Here is a 15,435-nt window from a genome sequence, read left to right on the forward strand (position 1 = left end):
TCGCGGCGTTCTCCTCTCTGCAGCGCCCCGGTCAGACCCACTGACTGGGAGCGCTGCACTGACACTGCCGGCGGGGATGCGATTCGCATAGCGGGACGTGCCCGCTCGCGGATCGCATCCCAATCTACTTACCTGTCCCGGTCCCCGGCTGTCACGTCCTGGCGCGCGCGGCTCCGCTCTCTAGGGCGCGCACGCGCCAGCTCTCTAAGATTTAAAGGGTCAGTGCACCGCTAATTGGTGCCTGGCCCAATCAGTGTAATTAGCTCACCTGTGTCCTAGCCTATATTACCTCTCTTCCCCTTCCCAGCATCGCCGGATCTTGTGGCCCTTGTGCCTAGTGAAAGCGTTTCTGTGATTGCCTTACCAGTGTTACCAGACCTTCTGCCGTTACCCTTGACTACGAACCTTGCCGCCTGCCTTGACCTTCTGCTACGTCTGACCTCGCCTCTGTCTAGTCCTTCTGTCCCACGCCTCTCTCAGCAGTCAGCGAGGTTAAGCCGTTACCGGTGGATACGACCTGGTCGCTACCACCGCAGCAAGACCATCCCGCTTTGCGGCGGGCTCTGGTGAATACCAGTAGCAACTTAGAACCGGTCCACCGGTACGGTCCACGCCAATCCCTCGCTGACACAGAGGATCCACCTCCAGCCTGCCGAATCATATGTCCATTTTACATGTAAAAGGGAAGGTAGGAGGTAGAAGGTTTGCTATTAAATTGTTACCTAAGAAAATAAAAGTCATACATTATATGGTAGATGATGGAACGTAAAATTGAGCATCCCGACCCTGACAGGGTACAATTACATTTCCCGCAAATTAGTCTCAGTTAAATAATCAAGATTTATTGTCATTTCAGTCTAATGGTAAGTAGAAGGTCGATACTTGGTCAGTACTTCTTTCTATTTTAAGCCCGGCCAGTGCTGGGTCAAGGCATTGTGCTGCCTGGGTCCAGGAATGAAATTCTGCCCCGTCTCTCTTGGGAAATAGCCAGAGGCTGGCACCCCATATCCTTGAACTAGGAAGTGAAGTGCATAGCAGATTGCTTTTCCATACTCGTTCTAATGATCGCTGGGGTCTCATTACTGAGACACTGACTGACTGCAATATGTCAGGTACATTTAGACTTGGAGTTATTGTAACAGTAATAAATGCCAAATGAAAAGCAAACAGAAAAATAATAAAAATCATGATGAGCTAGTTGTATGTAGCGTCAAAGGACCTTTTTGTTTTCTTTGTTTTCTGTATACTTTTAGTCTTGATGTGTTACAAGATCCTATACAATATACTATATCTCTTAACATGTATAAATCCAATGTTAAAAACTTTTCATGATATGAAATATTGTATAGGCTGGTTGGACTGCTCTGCTGCTTGACATAGCACAGTCTGTGGTAATGTGCATATCCTAACTTCTTCCTTTCTCCTCCTCTATGAGAAGAGTGCTTTGATGTGCTGGCATGAAGGAGACAATTGAGAAGTCAGGATTCACACACCATGAGACAGTAGAGGTAGATGCTACATCCTAGTGGAATAAAGGACCCTTGGGGAAGCATGACAATGTAATAGTCACTAGCGTTGAGCGCGAATATTCGAAATGCTAATTTTTACCACGAATATTGGCACTTTAGAATATAGCGATATATATGACAAATATTTGTTTTTTGTTTTTTTTTTTCTTCACAGTAGACATCACAACAATGATGTGTACTGTATAAAAATAAAAAAGTGATCATCTCTCCCTGCTTCCAACATGTGGTCCAAAGAAGGCTTCAATTTTATTTATGTGTGAGTCGGTGAGGATCGCAAATATTTCGTACATGCCAATATACAAATATTTGCAAATATCGGCACTTCCAGAGGCCACTGATCCCTCCTTCTTTTGCAAATTTCATTATGAATTTTTGCATGGAACAAAAATGGAACGAACATAACGAATATGTGAATTTCATTAACATAGGAAGAATAGTCGTCCATTTATTCGCAAAATTTCACAAATTCAAATATGGCCCCTGACGCTTATCACTAATAGTCACAGGTGTGGGAGTAATCAGACACTAGGCTTTGCTGGTGGAAGAACTTGATGTAGCTTTCTTTTATTCATGAGTATATGAAAAAAAAAATTATGAGCAGGAAACAGAGATGGTGTACACAATTCAAAAATGTTTGTGAAATCAAAAAAATTGCTTCTCTTTGCCTTCTTTACACCAAGTTTGCAATTTTAAAAAAGGTTGGAAGGCTTCCTGGCAGAGGACAAGCATTTACTGTAATTTACACCTGTTCCCTGCCTAAATTGTATTGAAGTTGAATTCTATGTCAGCTTGGAGCGGAAGTAGATTTGCCACTTGTGCCACTTAACAAGTCTGACACTGTTGACTTGGGTTAGCATTTATGCCAGTCTTAGTAAATCCACCAGCTCTGCGGTTTTACTCCATCATTAAACATGTGACAAGTCAGTGATTTACAAAAGAAAGGGGCTTCTCTCTTCCACCCCATGAGCTTGCCCACCGATCATGATATGCTGATGGGTTGCTGGTAGTGCCAGAGACTTAAAGGGGTACTCTGCCCCTAGACTTCTTATCCCCTATCCAAAGAATAGGGGATAAGATGTCAGATCGCTGCGGTGCCGCTTCTGGGGAGCCCCGGGATCCCCGCTGCGGCACTACGCTATCATTACAGCACAGAGCGAGTTCGCTCTGTGCATAATGACGGGCGATACAGGGGACGGAGCCGCGTGACGTCATGGCTCCGCCCATTGTGACATCACGGCCCGTCCCCTTAATGCAAGTCTATGGCAGGGGGCGTGGTGACCTCCGCGCCCCCTCCCATAGACTTGTATTGAAAGGGACGGGCCGTGATGTCACGAGGGGGGGAGCCGTGACGTAACGATGCTCCGGCCCCTGTATTGCGTGCCATTACGTGCAGAGCGAACTCGCTCTGTTCTGTAATGATAGCGTAGTGCCGCAGGGGGGATCCCCGGGCTTCCCAGCAGCGGCACCGCGGCGATCTGACATCTTATCCCCTGTCCTTTGGATAGGGGATAAGATGTCTAGGGGCAGAGTACCCCTTTAACAATGTTTGCTAGGGTCCTGTGCACCTAGATCATGCTAAGTTCAAGGGCCAAAAAAAACTCCAAAAGTAAAAAAAATAAAGGCTGTTTGTAGTCCATTTTATCTTTCACTATTGACAAAGATAGTGATGGAGATTTATCAAAACCCTTGTAGAGAAAAAGTGGTACACTTGCCCAAAGCAACCAATCAGATATCTTCTTTCATTTTCCAGAGGCCTTTTTAAAAATGATTTAAGCTATTTGGTTGCTGTAGACAGAGGCTCCACTCTTCTTCTAGACGGGCTATTATAAATCTCCCTCAGTGTTTTTTGTAAACATTAAGAACTGGAAAAATACCAGGAAAAGCAATAAAATAAAAAAACATAAACAAACCACAGTTATTTGTAAATACTGGGGAAGATGTGGAACCACCCTTTGGAATTTAGGATACCCCCATTTGGAGACACAGGAAGATCATATATCAATGAGAATCTTATTTTATTTATTATAGGTTTATTGTAGTTTTTTTTTATTAATTTTTTTTGTTTTTAATCCCCCAACATCCAAGACAAAGCCTGTCAATGATTTGTATGGCTTGTAAAATTTTCAGGATATTATGTATCAGAGTACTATTAATATTTGATTTGTATTTTCACCTCTGTAAAGCTTCTTTCACACTACCGTCATGTCCCTGCATTTTGACAGCCGTTTTTCTGCTAAAAGAGGTAATCAAAAAATAGACAAAATAACTGAACATAACAGATGATAACGGCTGACCAGTGTCCGTTATTTTGATGTGAATTCTGGAAAAATAACGGACATGTTCCATTCGTTATCACCCGTTATTTCATCCATTATTTCATCCGTTACAGTCCATTACTTTATGTCCGTTATTTTATTTCCATGTTCTTAGCATGTGCCGTGCAAATAACGGATCATAATGGACGTTAAAATAACGGCACTAACATCCGTCACCCATAGACTTCATAGTTAAAATTTTAACGGCCGTTATTCCACCGTGATTTTTGACGGGACAAAAATTTTAGCTTGCACTGTTTTGTGCCGCCAAAATTAACATCCGTTAGTCACAACGGGACATAACTGGTGCTGCAGGATGGTCAAAAAATCCCATTGACATGAATCGGATTTTTGACAACCGTTTTGGAGACTTTCTGATGGGAGTTCATGACGGGAGTTTTTACAGATGCCTAACGGTAGTGTGAAAGGGTCTTAACCCATGATATCCTGCTTCTGAGAACACTAGAGCAGGATTAATTAGTGTTGCTCGCGAATATTCGCAATTCGAATATTATTCGCGAATATCGCATATTCGCGAATTCGCGAATTTCGCGAATATAGCGCTATATATTCGTAATTACGAATATTCGTTTTTTTTTTTGTTTTTTTCTTCACAATACACAACACAGTGATAATCCCTCTCTGCTTCCAGCTTGTGTGGTGTAAAGAAGGTTCTAATACTACTGTGTGAGACTGGCGCGCGAAAATTCGCATATGCTAATTTTCGCATATGCGAATTTTCGCGTATGCTAATTGCGCATATGCTAATTTTCACATATGTTAATTTTCGCATACGCGAATTTTCGCGTATGCGAAAATAAAACGAGAATATAACGAATATGCGAATATTCGCGAATATATGACGAATATTCGTCCATATATTCGCGAATATTCGCGAATTCGAATATGGCCTATGCCGCTCAACACTAGGATTAATATAATTTATCAATAGCCAGTATATTACTTTAGCTGTATAGCAGCAGCAAACACAAGCTGGGACAGCTGTATACACAGTAAATTTGGAAATGACAATGTTGTTTTTGATAGTGGAGGACATTTAGAATGTCATCAAACTCATTATACATGTGATCAATGTTTTCTTCCAAATGACCCTTTTAACATATAGGGAATAGAGTTGAGCAAGCTTTTAAAAAGTTTGGTTGGCTAGCCTCGAAGAACGTTTTCACTGCACCAGCAGATGTTGTATGCTTTTTAACATGAGGAGCAAAATGGTGCATATAGTATCCCTTTTTGTTGGCAGATGCCTGCCACTGTTAGCACACCAAGGTGTTTGGAAGATGTTCCTTTTTTGGGAATTAAAAATGTTTTAAAACAGTGGTAAAAAATCACTTTTGTAAACATTCAAAAGTTTTAAAAACTGATTTTTTGGGATCATGGCGGGTTGTGTATGTGTAGTACTGGCTGGTAGTAGCAGTACATCCCTTTGGTAATGATTCACGTTAGGTTGGAATTCCAGATGTGAAAACGTTGTCATCATCTACTACAATGTGAAGATGCTGTTCTTCTGCCTCTTGCAGGGGGTAGCACTGGCAGAAGGAGTAGATCGTTGACTCAGTGAGGAGAGGAGAGGGAACCCCTGTTTAGCAGGTGTTTGCTGTTGGAAAGCCATGGCAAGCTGGCTGCATATCTTGACCCTGTAAAAATCCAATTCAGCCACCTTCTCAGAAGGTGAAAAATGTTCCTTTATTCTGGCTCTACACGGAGTATGGCTATCACATACACACCTTTTTTTTCTTTTATGCACACAATACGTCTGTCAGTGTTAGAAAGCAGTGATGGACTAGTGGTAGCTGTAGCCAACGGATAGCAGGCATTGGTGGACTAGTGGTATCTGTAACAAGTGGTCACTTGATGGGAATTAGGACATTATTTTTATAACCTTTGGCTTTTAATTCCTCTTTATTAAACATATACTGAAATTAAATGATCAAATCATCACAGAGGAACCAATTATTGAAATATATCTAAAAGTGTAAGGATAACTGATAAGTAGTTATGCTTAACTGTCAAAGTTAGGGTTATTACACAGAAAAAGATGTTATCTTTAAAAACAGATTTTATTCTAAAACATATTCCACAGCTAGACTTACATGCATAAATACAACAGCAATAGGATAACATTGTACCACCAGACCTGACATGCATATTACAAAAGAAAAAGAACGTTTGAAGTGTTGGGCCATTTGCATGGCCCGCAGTCAGAAAGACAGATGTTCAGAATGTCGATGTCTATTCCAACAGTGCTATAGACAGCTAAGGGCTTGTTAACACTGCCGGCATTCTCCGCTAAAGGGAGCTCCATCGGTCAGTCCATCAGAAGGACAAGAGTTGAGCAAAGAAAAAAATACTGCATGTCCTATTTTTTCTCCACTCAACTCATGTAAAATACCAGACACCCGACCGATGGTGTCAGTTATGGCACAAAAAAAAAAAAGTGCTGAACAGACCCCGAATGGTTCGGAGCACAACAGTAGTGTGAACCTTGCCTAAGCTACCAGCCAAAATCTGGAGGCCTGGCCCTCTATATGTACATGCTTACTGAGGCAACAGAGGATACAGGCATTTATCAGACTAGTAGCTCATACCAGAGTCGTTAATGAAAACTTTTCTTTATCCACTAAAATCTATACTTTAACCCTTTTTCCTATCCCTTACATGTTCTAGCTACACCTCCTGTTTTGACGAGGTAGGGTTTTGGAACTTCAGATTAAACAGAGAAGCAATCCTGTAACTCCTGCCAAAATTAAGTTATGGATAGGGGGTTAGTTGCTGATTGCGGGGGTTAAGACCAATGGGACCCCCGCAATCTCCGGAATAGGAGCACCTCTCAGTGAGGAGCGCATGCTGCAGATGGTATGTACTCCAGTGATTTAGATGGGAGCACCAAAGAGACCCCAGTACAGCACTCAGGCATCTCCAGCGTTCCCTTAGAAATGAATGGAGCGCATGCCATCTACCGAAAGACAACATGAGCTCCTCATTGATAGCTGGGGTCCCGTTCAGGAGATTGCAGGGGGTCCCAGGGGCCAGACCCCAACGATCAACTAACTTATCCTTTATTCCTCTATCATGTTTTGGATAGAGTTCTCCTTTTATGAAAAACAATGTTTTGAAAAACGAGTTTTGATATATCTATCCCTTTGTGTTGTTCATGCAGTATTTTTTTATGTAAAGGCCAAAATTAAAGGGATTTTACAATGATACGCTTTCCACAACAAACTTAATATTTTGTTAGGTAAAATTAAATTAAATTTCTGCCTCTGAATAATTATGCAGACATGACCTTATTTCTTTGTCTCTGTCTTTTCTTTATCAAATCCCATATGAAAATCTGTGCTGTGGGTGGAGCTTCAGATTATCACATGGTTTGCTTTGCACTTAATTTCCCAGCAGTTATTAGGGCAGATGCTCAATCCTGTGCTACATCCTGAATTTAATCTTTACATTGGTAAAGTTATCTCTTTTAACTCCTCACACATCATACAGTGTTATCATAGTGAATAATTCCCCCCCCCTTCTGAATTAAGTGTTGCAGACTGTAATATAGACAGCTATAGCCATATATAATGTATATATACCTCATAATGGCCAATGAATATTCAGCCAGGCACGCAGACTCCCTCATATATACAGTAAGGTCAATAAATAGTGGGACATCAACACAATTCTAAAATTTTTGGCTCTATACACAACCACAATGGAGTTGAAGTGAAACGGACAAGATGTGCTTTAACTGCAGATTGTTAGCTTTCATTTGAGGGTATTCACATCCATATCAGGTGAACGTCGTAGGAATTACAGTTAGTTTATGTGCATCCCACTTGTTAAGGGACCAAAAGTAATGGGACAGAATAATAATCATAAATCAAACATTCAATTTTTAATACTTGGTTGCAAATCCTTTGCAGTCAATTACAGCCTGAAGTCTGGAACGCATAGACATCACCAGACGCTGGGTTTCATCCCTGGTGATGCTCTGCCAGGCCTCTACTGCAACTGTCTTCAGTTCCTGCTTCTTCTTGGGGCATTTTCCCTTCAGTTTTGTCTTCAGAAAGTGAAATGTATGCTCAATCGGATTCAGGTCAGGTGATTGACTTGGCCATTGCATAACATTCCACTTAATATTGTCTGAAACACTTCAGAATTCATCCTGCTGCTTTTGTCAGCAGTCATTTCATCAATAAATTCAAGAGAAGCAGTTCCATTGGCAGCCATACATGCCCACGCCATGACACTACCACCACCATGCTTCACTGATGAAGTGGTATACTTAGGATCAGGGGCGGACACAGACAGCAGAGGGCCCCTGTGCAAAGAATGTGCCTGCCCGCCTCCCATATGTCTATTGTTCAGGAACCCCCCCCCACTGCTATTAACCCCCCCGCTCTTATTACCCCCCCTGCTTCCATTAACCCCCTGCTCCTTGCATTCACCTCATCCTGCCACTTCTTCCGTTCGCCCTCCACTGCTATTAACGCCCCTCATGCTTCCATTCACCCCCCCTTGCTTCCATTCACCCCCCACTTCCATTACTTCCATTACCCTCTGCTCCTTCCATTCTCCCCATTCTGCCCCTCCTTCCATTCTCCCCCATGCTTCCACTACCCCCCTGCACTCATTAACCCCTCCTGCTCCTTCCATTTACCCCATCCTGCCCCTCCTTCCTCCCCCCCACTGCGCTTCCATTCCCCCCACAGCGCTTCCATTAACCATCCTGCTTCTTTCAGTCACCCCATCCTGCCCCTCATTCCATTACCCTCCCTGCTTCCATTAACCCCCCCCCCCCCCGCTTCCATTAACCCCCTCCCTCCCCCGCTTCCATTAACCCCCTGCTTCCAGTAACCCCCTGCCCATACTTCCATTACAAATACACCCCCACTTCCCTTAACCCCCCCTTAGGCCCCCCCTGCTCGTTCCATTCACCCCATCCTGCCCCTCTTTCCATTCTCTCCCCCTGGGCTTCCATTACACACACACTCATTTCCATTAACCCCCCTGCTTTCATTACAATCCCCCCCCCCCTGCTTCCATTAACCCCCTGCTCCTATAATTTAGGTAGATAGATAAGAGAGATAGATAGATAGATAGATATGAGTGATAGATAGATAGATAGATAAATAGATAGATATGAGATAGGTAGATAGATAGATACAACCAAAGAATAAGTTGGTCAGCACTATTGACTCAAAACAATTGTAAAGACCTGGCTTACAGGTGCAGGCTGCTGGGCTAAATATACAGCAACAGGAGAATACAGCAGCACACTGCTAGCACAAAGATATAGATGAAACATGAGTATATAGATAGAACATGAAAAGCTATACAGCTGTAGTGCAATAAATTAAAATATGAAAGTATGAAATTATGAGGTACTTAGCTTGCAAATTTGGCGCCAAATAGCGTGGACCGTCCCACCATGGTAAGGTGACCTCATTCTGGGACGGACACTACACTATGAATATGCCTCTGTGTGAACAGTACAGCAGGCATTGCAAGGTCTGAAACATCCAAGGCACCTTATATACACCTAATAGAGGTGGGTGGGGTGCAAGAGCCAACATGGAGGTAGCCACTCTCCCGTATGTGTAATACAACCAAAGAATAAGTTGGCCAGCACTATTGATTCAAAACTATTGTAAAGACCTGGCTTACAGGTGCAGGCTGCTGGGCTAAATATACAGCAACAGGAGAATACAGCAGCACACTGCTAGCACAAAGATATAGATGAAACATGAGTATATAGATAAAACATGAGTATATAGATAGAACATGAAAAGCATGTACATTTCATAGTTTCATATTTTCACTTATTGCACTACAGCTGTATCGCTTTTCATGTTCTATCTATATACTCATGTTTTATCTATATACTCATGTTTCATCTATATCTTTGTGCTAGCAGTGTGCTGCTGTATTCTCCTGTTGCTGTATATTTAGCCCAGCAGCCTGCACCTGTAAGCCAGGTCTTTACAATAGTTTTGAATCAATAGTGCTGGCCAACTTATTCTTTGGTTGTATCTATCTATCTTCCTATCTCATATCTATCTCTCTATCTATCTATCTATCTATCTATTTATCACTCATATCTATTTATCTATCTCTCTTATCTATCTACCTAAATTATAGTAGCAGGGGTTAATGGAAGCAGGGGGGGATTGTAATGAAAGCAGGGTGGGTTAATGGAAATGAGTGTGTGTGTGTGTGTGTGTGTGTGTGTGTGTGTAATGGAAGCGCAGGGGGAGAGAATGGAAAGAGGGGCAGGATGGGGTGAATGGAACGAACAGGGGGGGCCTAAGGGGGGGGTTAAGGGAAGTGAGGGTGTATGTGTAATGGAAGCATGGGAGGGGGTTACTGGAAGCAGGGGGTTAATGGAAGCGGGGGAGGGGGGTTAATGGAAGCAGGGGGGTTAATGGAAGCAGGGAGAGTAATGGAATGAGGGGCAGGATGGGGTGACTGAAAGAAGCAGGGGGGTTAATGGAAGCGCTGTGGGGGGAATGGAAGTGCAGTGGGGGGGGGGAAGGAAGGAGGGGCAGGATGGGGTGAATGGAAGGAGCAGGAGGGGTTAATGGGTGCAGGGGGGTAGTGGAAGCATGGGGGTGAATGGAAGGAGGGGCAGGATGGGGAGAATGGAAGGAGCAAGGGGTAATGGAAGTAATGGAAGTGGGGGGTGAATGGAAGCAAGGGGGGGTGAATGGAAGCATGAGGGGCGGTAATAGAAGTGGAGGGTGAATGGAAGGAGTGGCTCATCTATATCTTTGTGCTAGCAGTGTGCTGCTGTATTCTCCTGTTGCTAGATAGATAGATAGATAGATAGATAGATAGATAGATAGATAGATAGATATGAGATAGATATAGATATGAGAGAGATAGATAGATAGATATGAGAGATAGATAGATAGATATGAGATAGATAGATAGATTGATATGGGATAGATAGATAGATATGATATAGATAGATAGATAGATAGATAGATAGATGCAGTCTTGTAGGAGAACCGCACTCCCATGTAAGTTGCGAGTGCAAGCTGGTCCAACCCGGGCAGGGTCCCCAAATATAAGAAAAAAATGCAGATGTACTACACCTGATGAATAAAGCCTAACTCCACTTTTTTTCATCTACCACGGAGTGCTGCTGCATTTTTTTCGTAGATAGATAGATAGATAGATAGATAGGACATAGATCAGTGTTTTCCAACAAGGATGTCTCCAGCTGTTGCAAAACTACAACTCCCAGCATGTCTGGACTGTAGTTTTGCAACAGCTGGAGGCACCATGGTAGGAAAACACTGATCTATGCCCAGTCTACCTATCTATCTATATATCACAGTGTTTACCAACCAGTGTGTCTCCAGCTGTTGCAAAACTACAACTCCCAGCATGCCTGGACAGCCAAAGGCTGTCCTGGCATGCTGGGAGTTGTAGTCTTGCAACATGTAGGCACTTTTGTTGAGAAACACTGCAAACTTGCAAAGCCCTAACCCGCTAATCTTTATAAAGTTACCTACTGTTCACACAGCCCACGGCCCTCAACTCACCGGGGATGCAGTGTAATCCGAGACAAGGGCCACATGATGCCGGGGATGAAGAGGAGCTGAGGCAGTTGTTCCTCATGAAGTTATCGGGGGATGAAGCACGGCCTGATGCAGGGACAGGTCAGAGGGCTTGGAGCTGACATCCTGCTTGTGCAGGGCACGTCTACTGCCCCCTGCCCCTCTGCTCTTAAAGCGACAGTTACACTAACGGGGGGGGGGGGGGCTCCCTCTCAAGGCCCGGGCCCAGCGTACAGATACCTCTATAGCTATGCCACTGGCGGTGGGCTCCCTTACTTGTTGGGCCCTTGTGCAGTTGAACCTGCTGCACATATGGTTTGTCCGCCCCTGCTTAGGATCATAAGCAGTCCCTTTTCTTCTCCATACCCTTCTCTTCCCATCACCCTGGTACAAGTTGATATTGGTCATATCTGTCCATAGGATGTTGTTCCAGAACTGTGAAGGCTTTTTTAGATGTCTTTTGACAAACTCTAATCTGGCCTTCCTGTTTTTGAGGCTCACCAATGGTTTACATCTTGTGGTGAACCTTCACTGGTGAAGTCTTCTCTTGATTGTTGACTTTGACACACATATGCCTACCTCCTGGAGAGTGTTCCTGATTTGGCCAACTGTTATGAAGGGTGTTTTCTTCACTAGGGAAATAATTCTTCAGTCATCCTCAACAGTTGTTTTCCTTGGTCTTCAGGGTCTTTTAGTGTTGCTGAGCTCACCAGTTCATTCCTTCTTTTTAAGAATGTTCCAAACAGTTGTTTTGGCCATGTCTAATGTTTTGGCTATCTCTCTGATGGGTTTGTTTTGTTTTTTCAGCCTAATGATGGCTTGCTTCACTGATAGTGACAGCTCTTTGGATCTCATATTGAGAGTTGACAGCAACATATTCCAAATGCAAAAAGTACACTTGAAATGATCTCTGGACCTTTTATCTGCTCATTGTAATTGGGATAGTGAGGGAATAACACACACCTGGACATGGTACAGCTGAGAAGCCAATTGTACGATTACTTTTGGTCCCTTAGCAAGTGGGAGGCACATATGCAAACTGTTGTTATTCATACACTGTTCACCTGATTTGGATGTAAATACCCTAAAATTAAACCTGAAAGTCTGGAGTTAAAGCACATCTTGTTCGTTTCTTTTCATATCCATTGTGGTGGTGTATAGAGCCAAAAATGTTAGAATTGTGTTGATGTCCCAATATTTATGGACCTGGCTGTAAGTATGTAAGTGAACTGTATACAGTGTAGATGCTGTCATCTATCTGACTGTATATTGACTGTGTGTGAGGAGAACTGAGCAACTGAGCTTGTCTGACCAGAAGAGAAAACTGCTTACAGGACGTATCCCATGGCAACAAGCAAAAAACAAGAGAGCATATCTGCTAATACCAATCCATTGGTATTTGCAATTATGTTTAATTTCACACAATGCGTCAGTTTAGACCTATTTATATTTATGGTAAAACCCCTTTAACTAGAATTTTCAATGTGCCTTTTAAACAAATATATACCGTATTTATCAGCATATAACACGCATTTTTTAGGCTAAAATTTTTAGCCTAAAGTCTATCTGCGTGTTATACGCCGATAAGCCGCTGCAGTTCAATGATTTAAAGCAGGTGCTTTAATTCATTGAACTGCAGCGGCTTTTGCAGGTCCAGAGACCTTCCGTCGCTGCCCGATTCTCTGCCCCTGCCTATCCTGGGGTCCAAAGACTGTCGGCTCCGCTGCCCCATTGCCTCCCCAATCTCTCTTTTTTCTGAACCCGCAGAAGCCCCCAGGAAAGGCAGGGGGAGAGAGGCCGTCGCTGCCCGCTTCTCTCCCCCTGCCTTTCCTGGGGTCTAGAGCCCTGCTGCCATCGCTTCTCTCCCCCTGGCTATCGGCACCGCTGCCCCATTGCCTCCCCCATCCCCGGATTTATAATTACCTGTTGCCGGGGTCGGGGTATGAGGGAGGCAATGGGGCAGAGGCCCCGATAGCTAGGGGGAGAGAAACGGCGCCCATAGCCAGGGGGGAGAGAAGCGGCAGCAGCAGGGCTCTAGACCCCAGGAAATGCAGGGGGAGAGAAGCGGGCAGCGATGGCCTTTCTCCCCCTGCCTTTCCTGGGGGCTTCTGCAGGGTCAGAAACAGTGTATCGGGGTATACACATGCACACATATGCATCCTCATTTTACCAAGGATATCTGGGTAAAAAAAACTTTTTTTACCCAAATATCCTTGGTAAAATTAGGGTGCGTGTTATAGGCCAGTGCGTGGTATAACCCGATAAATACGGTAACTGCATTATGGATTGTAAACTTTTATTTCCTGTCTTTATTTTAATATTTGTAAACAATTACTGTGTTGCCATGCTAACCAGCATTTCTGACAAGTAAACTGGTTGGAATTCTGGAGATGAATATGGTTCAATAGGACATTCTATTAGATAGATGATCATTTGGGGGGCCTAGGGTTAAAAGTGGTTGTCCAGCTGGAGGCCTTCTTTAAGTATTATTTGGCTCAGTTTTGTACAGGCTTTCATAAAGTATCTGCATAGATTTTTTTAAGAGCTGACATGACAGGCATATTAATATCTGTTCAGCCGCTCTGGACATTTTAACTGCCAATTACTGATGGAAATCCAAAGATTGCTTAGTAAAATAACAGTATAACCTTGCCAGAAGCGGCTAAGTAAAGACAAATCTGCTTTAGGACAGATGTGAGAACTGGTGAACATAATTAAACATAAAAATGGAGTTCCGTGTTTTCATAAATATTATTATGCCTCTAATATAAAAAAATACACAAAATTCTGGAGATTAATTAGGGAATGAGCAGTTTGATGCACTATATAAGTGAAACAAAAGAAAGATGTGTGTGGAAAAATAGTGTTCATAGGAATGTTGACTGAATCTTTAATAATTACTTTTAATAACATGTCAGCTTTCACATATTTTATTATACCATCCATAATCAGTGCCATATGCTCATTTTTGTTTGGCAGGTCCTAATTAGTGTTGGGTGCGAATATTTGCATTTCTAATTTTTAGCGCGAATATATTCGCTATATATTCGAAATTACGAATATTCACTTTTTTCCGCATATTCGCACATGTGAATATTCGCATATCCCTTCTTTTCACTTGTGGGCAAATTAGAATGATGCAAGTACACTTGTCAGAGGTTATCAACAACATCCCTAGCAACCAATAGTAAAGTTGCCATCCCCCTCACTGTTTTCTTCCTTAAATACGATAATATACGAATATTTGCATATGCAAATATGCGAATATTCGCATATGCGAATATAGCGAATACGCGAAATTCGTGAATATAGGACAAATATTCGTCTATATATTCGTGAAACATCGCAAATTCGAATATGGGCAATGCCGCTCATCACTAGTTCTAATATGTAGTATGATTGATATTTGTAGAACGAATGTTTTAACAATTTTTTTTGATGATTGAGTTAAATAATTTTTTAATTCATTTTAAACAGAAGCTAGTTGGCAGTATATTTAGTTGGCAGTATATTCTTTAGTTCATTTTCTCTGTACAGTTGCTAGAAAGATAAATTAGGTCTGTCAGATGAACGTTTAGCTTTCTTTGTATTGTTGGTTGCAGCAGGGAGGAGAAATGAGTTAGACAAAATAACAGGGAAGTGCCTAAAATGTAACTATTAGTAAATAATGCATAAAACTAAACAAGTTTCAGGGCATGTGATATGCTATATTCGACTAACCTCGGGGCCACAGTGATGGTTACTGGGTCCAGGACAGACTAGCTAAGTAGGTGCAGTTAAAAAGGTATCAGTTATTGTCTACAGTGGGACAACCACAATAAGTCAGATACCTCACATTGCCAACCCTACGTGTTTCTGTCATTAAATGACTATGTCATCATCACTGTGATGTCATCAGGGGACGGACAGGCAGTGTTTGAATATAGTATGGGGAAGAAGGGAATTACACAACAGCTCAAAGAGTGGACATGTGGAAGAGAAACCCTGAAGGGCAACTTACAAAGGCTGCAAAAAGAGAGA

This window comes from Hyla sarda, chromosome 1 (genome assembly GCF_029499605.1).
Source record: "Hyla sarda isolate aHylSar1 chromosome 1, aHylSar1.hap1, whole genome shotgun sequence".
NCBI lineage: Eukaryota > Metazoa > Chordata > Amphibia > Anura > Hylidae > Hyla > Hyla sarda.